The sequence below is a fragment of the Cebus imitator genome, unplaced genomic scaffold (assembly GCF_001604975.1).
Source record: "Cebus imitator isolate Cc_AM_T3 unplaced genomic scaffold, Cebus_imitator-1.0 Scaffold39, whole genome shotgun sequence".
Taxonomy (NCBI): Eukaryota; Metazoa; Chordata; class Mammalia; order Primates; family Cebidae; genus Cebus; species Cebus imitator.
This window is the reverse complement of record NW_016107354.1, coordinates 8,248,673-8,255,477: the sequence shown is the minus strand read 5'-3', so window position 1 is coordinate 8,255,477 and position 6,805 is coordinate 8,248,673. Positions and strand designations below refer to the sequence as shown.

General features: G+C 40.0%; 1 protein-coding gene and 1 pseudogene across 1 annotated transcript in view; both read left to right on the top strand.

Moving 5' to 3' along the window:
* TSG101 (tumor susceptibility 101) overlaps positions 1-6,805 on the top strand; it is a 57,226-nt gene that overhangs the window by 39,669 nt on the left and 10,752 nt on the right. The window lies entirely within an intron of this gene.
* LOC108302291 lies at positions 221-4,429 on the top strand (annotated as a pseudogene).

The following is a 6,805-nucleotide window of genomic DNA, read 5'->3' as shown; positions in this document are numbered from 1 at the left end:
CTCCGCCTCCTGGGTTCAGGCAATTCTCCTGCCTCAGCCTCCTGAGTAGCTGGGATTACAGGCACGCGCCACCATGCCCAGCTAATTTTTTGTATTTTTAGTAGAGACGGGGTTTCACCTTGTTGACCAGGATGGTCTCGATCTCTTGACCTGGTGATCCACCCGCCTCAGCCTCCCAACGTGCTGGGATTACAGGCTTGAGCCACCGCGCCCGGCCACATTGTTTCTTTTTTGAAGTAGTTATTATTTTGGTGTCTCATTTTAACGAGACTCATACCTACTTACCTTCACTTTTCAAAACTTAAATTTTTGTATAAATGAATTTAAACCTTTTTGTGGTGTGTGTTTTTCAGAAGTGTAAACCTGTTGACAGCTTTCTTTAAACTTTTTCTTATCGATGAGTGTTTATAGAAACTTTCTAGAGCTCAAGTAAAGCACATTTTTCTGATAGTGTTTAAAAGATAAATTGAGGCCCCCTAATTTCTTTGGAAGAAAAGCTCCATAGCCTGCACAGAGCCTACATATTCATATACTATATTCATATACTATACATATTTATATACTATATTCATATACTATAAATAAAAAGCTTATATATTCATGTGCCATAAATAAAAAGGCCTTTTGTAAGCCGTGTAATGGATTTGCAGGGTTTGCACTTAATGGTACAGGTCAGAATTCCTTTGCTCATATAGTTGTCTGAAATGTTCTTCCTACTTCAGAGATAGACCTGTTTTTTGTTTTTTATTGTGAAAGAAAAATAATCCTCATATGTTGTTGGTCCAGTTTGTAAGTAGATGGTCAGTAAGCTACTGTTTGGGATTACTTGGGCTCCATAGTTTGCTATGTAGCACAGATGCCACACCTAGGACCATTATGTGGACCTGAGCAAGTAATACCCAGGAGCAAAAATGCTGGGCAGGTAGTTTACTTTTGTTGATTAAGGGTGAGATCAAAAAAATAATTGTTGAGTTATCTCATAGTTTACTTTGGGCTTATTATGGATTCTTTCTCTAATATAAAATAGCTTCATTTGAGTTCTAGGAAGTAGTGATTGTTAGTAAATACTCTGAGGAGCTAAATAAAACTGGGTGTCTTAAGTGTTTAAATAATGGCTTTAAATCAGGTAGTGTATACTAGTGTACTTTTAATGTATTTGCCTAAATTATTCAATGAATTTTTGGATCCATGGAGTGTGGAGTGTTGGTTTCCTAATAGGGAAATTATGTCTTATTTCCTAAGGATTAAGTTTGGAGATCAGATTCTACCTGACATTTAAAGGAGATTTTGTTTAAGATTGTTACTCAAAGTCTGTTAGCTTTTCAGCTGCTAATCTGGAATTGTAGAAGGGCACTTCTGAAATCTGACTCAGCTTGAGTAAAGGTCATTGTGTTGGGGACTTGGGGCATGGCAGTTTGCTGAAAACTCTTCTTGTTATAGCAGGTATAGAGAATATTCAAATTTCTCCTAAGATGTTTGAGAAAAAAATTTTGTTTGGTAAATGTTCACAAAGTAGAAATTTTTTCTTATTTGCTTGCATAAAGAATATCTTAAAGTAGCATGGTTCATCAAATTTTGAACTTTGATGAGTTTTTCTTTTACTTCTTTGAAACACTCTGGATTTTTCTTTTTTGACTTTCATATTTCAAATCCTAATTATAATTCTTTTTACAAAGTACTTAGATTTTTAAAAGTTTAGATACACTCCACAGTGAAGTCTAGTGTGACAGAGATAAGACTAGGTCTAAATCTTGGTGTTTGTAGCTTCCTCAGGTGAACTATGACCTTTATAGGCCAAGCAACTGCCACCTCGGCTTGGTTCCTATTTTGAATGTTAATGGCTTTGGCTGGAGAGGCTTGGCAAGGACTTACTTGGTGGTATTATGGTAGCATTTGTCTGAATATATTCTAGAAAGAGAAACAATGTAAATTCCAGGATTTAATAAATGTTTGTTTTTAAAAATAGGGATTTAAAATTTAGCATCAGTATAATTTGACCCCTTAGACCAGATATAATAGCTTTAACAAAGTATGTTGATGTGTTTATGTATGAAAAATTCACTAACTATAAAAAGACCCTTAAGCTTTCATTAATTCTGATAACTTCTGTGCCAATGAATGGAATACTACCACGGTTGCATGTGATTGAATGCTTAACTATAGTCAAATCGTTTAGGTACCTAATCTAGGGGAAAAGGATTTTCCTTCCTATCTCACAAGAACCATCATAAAATTTCATATAGGTTATAAGACAGGTTCTTTTAGAAAGATTTTAAAATCCCTATTGCTAATGCATCCTTACTATAAAATGGGGACTTAATGAAATTTTCAGTAGTCATTTCATGAATCCTTTGGATAGGAAATTCTAAACCAAACTCTTGTAGAAATTGGCTCTTTTTAACTTTTTCTTTAAAGGACTTAATAAATAATTACAGTCTAAGAAATTAGAGATTTTTATTTGGTCTAAATTCTGTCCATATGACTGAATAGATAAGACTTTATATTGTGTCTGTGAAAGGGAGCTCACTCTCCGAGATATTTGATTCTGCAAGTTCAGTGAGTGTGGAAAGATGTGTTGACTTTTTACATAGTCTCATTTGAAGTAGACTGACTTATTCTTCAAATTGCCATGAAGGGCAAGTTATTGATTAGGTAAGAAAATATCCTTTAGTTAAGGACCTTTAAAGTTTGGAAGTTCACAAAACCACTTTCACTTCTGACACTCATTGCAAGTTCAAGGTTTTCCAGGGCCATCCTGAGGTTCTGTAATTATCTAGAAGGACTTTAAAAGCTCACTGAAAGCTGTTATGCCCACAGTTATGACTTGTTATGGCAAAAGATACAGATTAAAATAGGCTAAGGAAAGACACATGGACAGTCCAGAAAGTTCTGAGGGCAAAGCTTCTAGTTGTCCTCTCCAGTGGAGTCATAGGCAGTGTTGACTTTTCCCAACAACAATATGTATCATTATGCGTGGAGTATTACTGACCAAGGTAGTTCACCGGCGCCTTGGGTCTAGAGTTTTTATCAGGGTGTGGTCATGTAGGCACCGCTGACTGCCTATGAGGCTGACCTTTAGTTTCCGGCTCCTCCAAAGGTTGAGCTGTTTCCTGTCACTGCAGTGGCCCAAAGCCTCCACCATAAATCACATTGTTAAACTGTCTGATGTAAACAAAGGACACTCTAATTAGTCAAGAAGTTCCAAGGGCTTCAAAATCACCTCCAGAAGACAAGGGCTAAGGCACGGCCTGTCTTTGGGTGAAGTTAATTCTTTACTGCACAGAAGCAAGCTGTAAGGCAATATGCCTTATTTTGCTTGAACTTTAAAAATACCTGAGTATAGGAGCTGCCACCACCACTGCCGCGATTCTAGAGCCAGGGTAGCTGCCGCCACAGCCACTGCAGCCACGGTAGGCACCGCTACTGCTGCCTGAGGAGTGGGTTTAGAAAGGAAGTGGTCACTTCTTTGGAGCTTCGGAAGCATCTTTGTCCCCTGTAGCCCTCCCACAGTAGTGACAATGGTTGAAAGTGAGCTGGTACAGAAAGCCAAGCTCACTGAGCAGGCTGAGCCTATGATGATATGGCTGTAGCACTGAAGGCAGTCACAGAACAGAAGCATGAACTCTCCAACGAAGAGAGAAATTGCTCTCTGGTAGGTGCCCGCTACTCTTCCTGGCATGTCATCTCTAGCACTGAGCAGAAAACAGGAATGAGAAGAAGCAGTAGATGGGCAAAGAGTACCGTGAGTAGATAGAGGGAGAACTGCAGGACTCTGCAATGACGTTCTGGAGCTGTTGGACAAATATCTTATTCCCAGTGGTGCACAACCAGAAACTAAGGTGTTCTACTTGAAAATGAAAGGAGATTATTTTAGGTATCTTTCTGAAGTGGTATCTGAAGACAAACAAACCACTGTGTCGAACTTCCAGCAGGCTTACCAGGAAGCATTTGAAATTAGTAAGAAAGAAATGCAGCCTACACACCCGATTTGACTTGGTCTGCCACTTAATTTCTCAGTCTTTTACCATGGGATTCTAAACTCTCCTGAAAAGGACTGCAGCCTGGCAAAAACAGCATTTAATGAAGCAATTGCTGAACTGGATACACTGAATGAAAAGTCTTATAAAGAGAGCACTCTGATAATGCAGTTACTTAGGAACAATCTTATGCTGCACATAGAAAACCAGGAGATGAAGGAGATGCTGGGGAGGGAGAGAACTAATGTCTTTCGTGCTTTGTGATCTGTTCAGCATCACTCTGTACCCTCCACATATATCCCTTGTGCAATTAAAAAAAAAAGAATGATACTTGACTTTCAATTTTTCACACACAGCCTCAGCCTAGCAAAAATGGTTCATGGAGGCCAAGTGCAGTGGCTCACGCCTGTAATCCCAGCACTTTGGGAGGTCGAGGTGGGTGGATCACAAGATCAGGAGTTCAAGACCAGCCTGGTCAAGATGGTGAAACCTCATCTCTACTAAAAATACAAAAATTAGCCAGGCATGGTAGCAGGCACCTGTAATCCCAGCTACTCGGGAGGCTGAGGCAGAGAATTGCTTGAACTCAGGAGACAGAGGTTACAGTGAGCCAAGATCGCGCCACTGCACTCCAGCATGGGCAACAGAGTGAGACTCCGTCTCAAAAAAAAAAAAAATGGTTCATGGAATCAACAGCTGGTATTGTATCTAAAACTCAGATTGGTCACATAAATGCCATGGCATTTTGAAGTTTTGATTTTTATTAACATTGATGGGATTCCTGTGTGTTTAATTTTTTAAAAACTGAACACCATGATTATGGGGTTTTGTAATTTAGCAGAACTCTTGTAGAAAAGAATAGGCCTGAATTATATGTAACTTTGGAAAGTTTGATCTGATATCAAAATCATTGAAACACAGTTCCATTGTCAAGTTGTACAGAAAGTTATACAGATTATATATGGGTGGGAGACCCCGCAAGTGCCGAGGCAAGGGTCTGAAGCCTCAGCCTCTTTCCATATAAATAGTGAAATAGAAAAGAATTAGAAATATAATCACATAATTAGTCATAAGTAATCATAGATACAGATACCTAGATATATATATACTCAGTATAGCCTTTTAATTTTGCTAATGTTTCTTGGGTTGTAAAGTGTGACCCTAAGGTGACATTGTGAAAGAAGTGACCCTAAGGCAAGATGCTCTAAGCCCTCTGTCATGCCTGTGCAAGGGCTGCTGGAGGGCACCTTGGCTATATGTCAGCGCCAGGGCTGGGAAAGCGCCCGCTGATTAGCAAGCTATGGAAGGAGACGTCTGAGATGTCTCCTTCCTCAGAGAAGTTAGGAGAAAACTCCACTCCCCCAAGCTCTTGTGGTAGGCCTGACGGCCCCCAGACATCTGGGGGCTTAATCGTCTCTATGTGATGCTGTGCTTCAGCAGTCATGTTCCATGTCTACTTTCATGTTTTGCTTCTGCACCTGGTTCTTCTTTTCTTAGAAGATAGAATCAGTAAACATAACATAAATCTTAATGTCTTTGTTCTTTCTTGACAAGTATGGAAAAAGTGCTGACGCATTATGCTCCTTCCCTTGCCTTGGCTACTTGAAAGTCCTAGGCCCCTATCTCCAAGTCATATGATTTACTTGACCCTGTCACTGACCACCAATGACTTGCCCTACCTTCCCTGCCTCCTGCTTTGTACCCAATATAAGTCAGAGCGTCAAGGCACTCAGGGCTACTGCCAGACTCCACGCTTTGGTTGGCAGTAGACCCCTGGGCCCAAACTCTCTTGATCTCAGTGTCTTGTGTCTTTATTTCCACAGTTTCTTGTCTCTGCACCAGTAGAGAGGGGCTTGCAGGACCTGTAGGACTGGACCCTACAATTATATTGTGATGCTGGAACTTGGAGTGAGACACACATCATTTGGCATTTGAGTTTAATGGTAATTCACAGTAATGCTGCCTGTTGTTTGGAGCTTAAAGACACTTGACCTGTTTGGGCTGTTGCCACTCAAAAGTTCATGATTAGAAATATCCACGGTGTCTTCCTCTAAGGAAACTCGAATCCTGAAATTGGAATTCTTCATGGCAGATAACTGGGTGATGATACCTTGAAAAGTTCAGCGCTCATATAACACACCTGACTAAACCTTACCCTTTCCTATTGTTATATGTTCACCATGTTACTGATTTGCATCTTGTGCTTCAGTAGTGGAATCTATGTTCATTGTTAACACTAAGCTAAAGAAGAAAAGCTGTGTGTTTTATGAATGACCTTATCTGTTTCCTGGATGATACCTTTAAGAATATTGTGTCATGTGTGGTGGTGTGTGCATATAGTTCCAGCTCCTTGGGAGGCTGAGGTAGGAGGATCATCTGGAGGTAGGAGGATCATCTGAACGTAGGAGTTTAAGGCTGCAGTGTCCTTTGGTTGCACTTGTGAATAACTGCACTCCAGCCTGGGCAACATAGTGAGACCTAATCTCCAAAAAAAAATGAATGATGTTCTGTAGAGATTGCCTTTCACTTGAGGAGTACTCAGTTTTCAGGTTCTTCACAGCTCGGGGCTTTTAAATTTTGAAATCTAAACCTTCTTTCCCACCATCCTTTTTGACTGTTGACTTTGATTTTCTCTTCCCTCCTCTCTCAATTTCTGTCCCTCTGCTTTCTTACTTTTTTCCTTTTTGAATTCTGTATCTGTCTTTTGTTCACTTTTTAATGCTATGTCTGGGCAGGGATGAGAGACATTCGTGAGCACCTTGGTGAGCAAGCCTGGCTTTAAAGAGTTGAGAAGAGCTTCTGGCACCAGAGCTCTGTCTTCCTTCAGT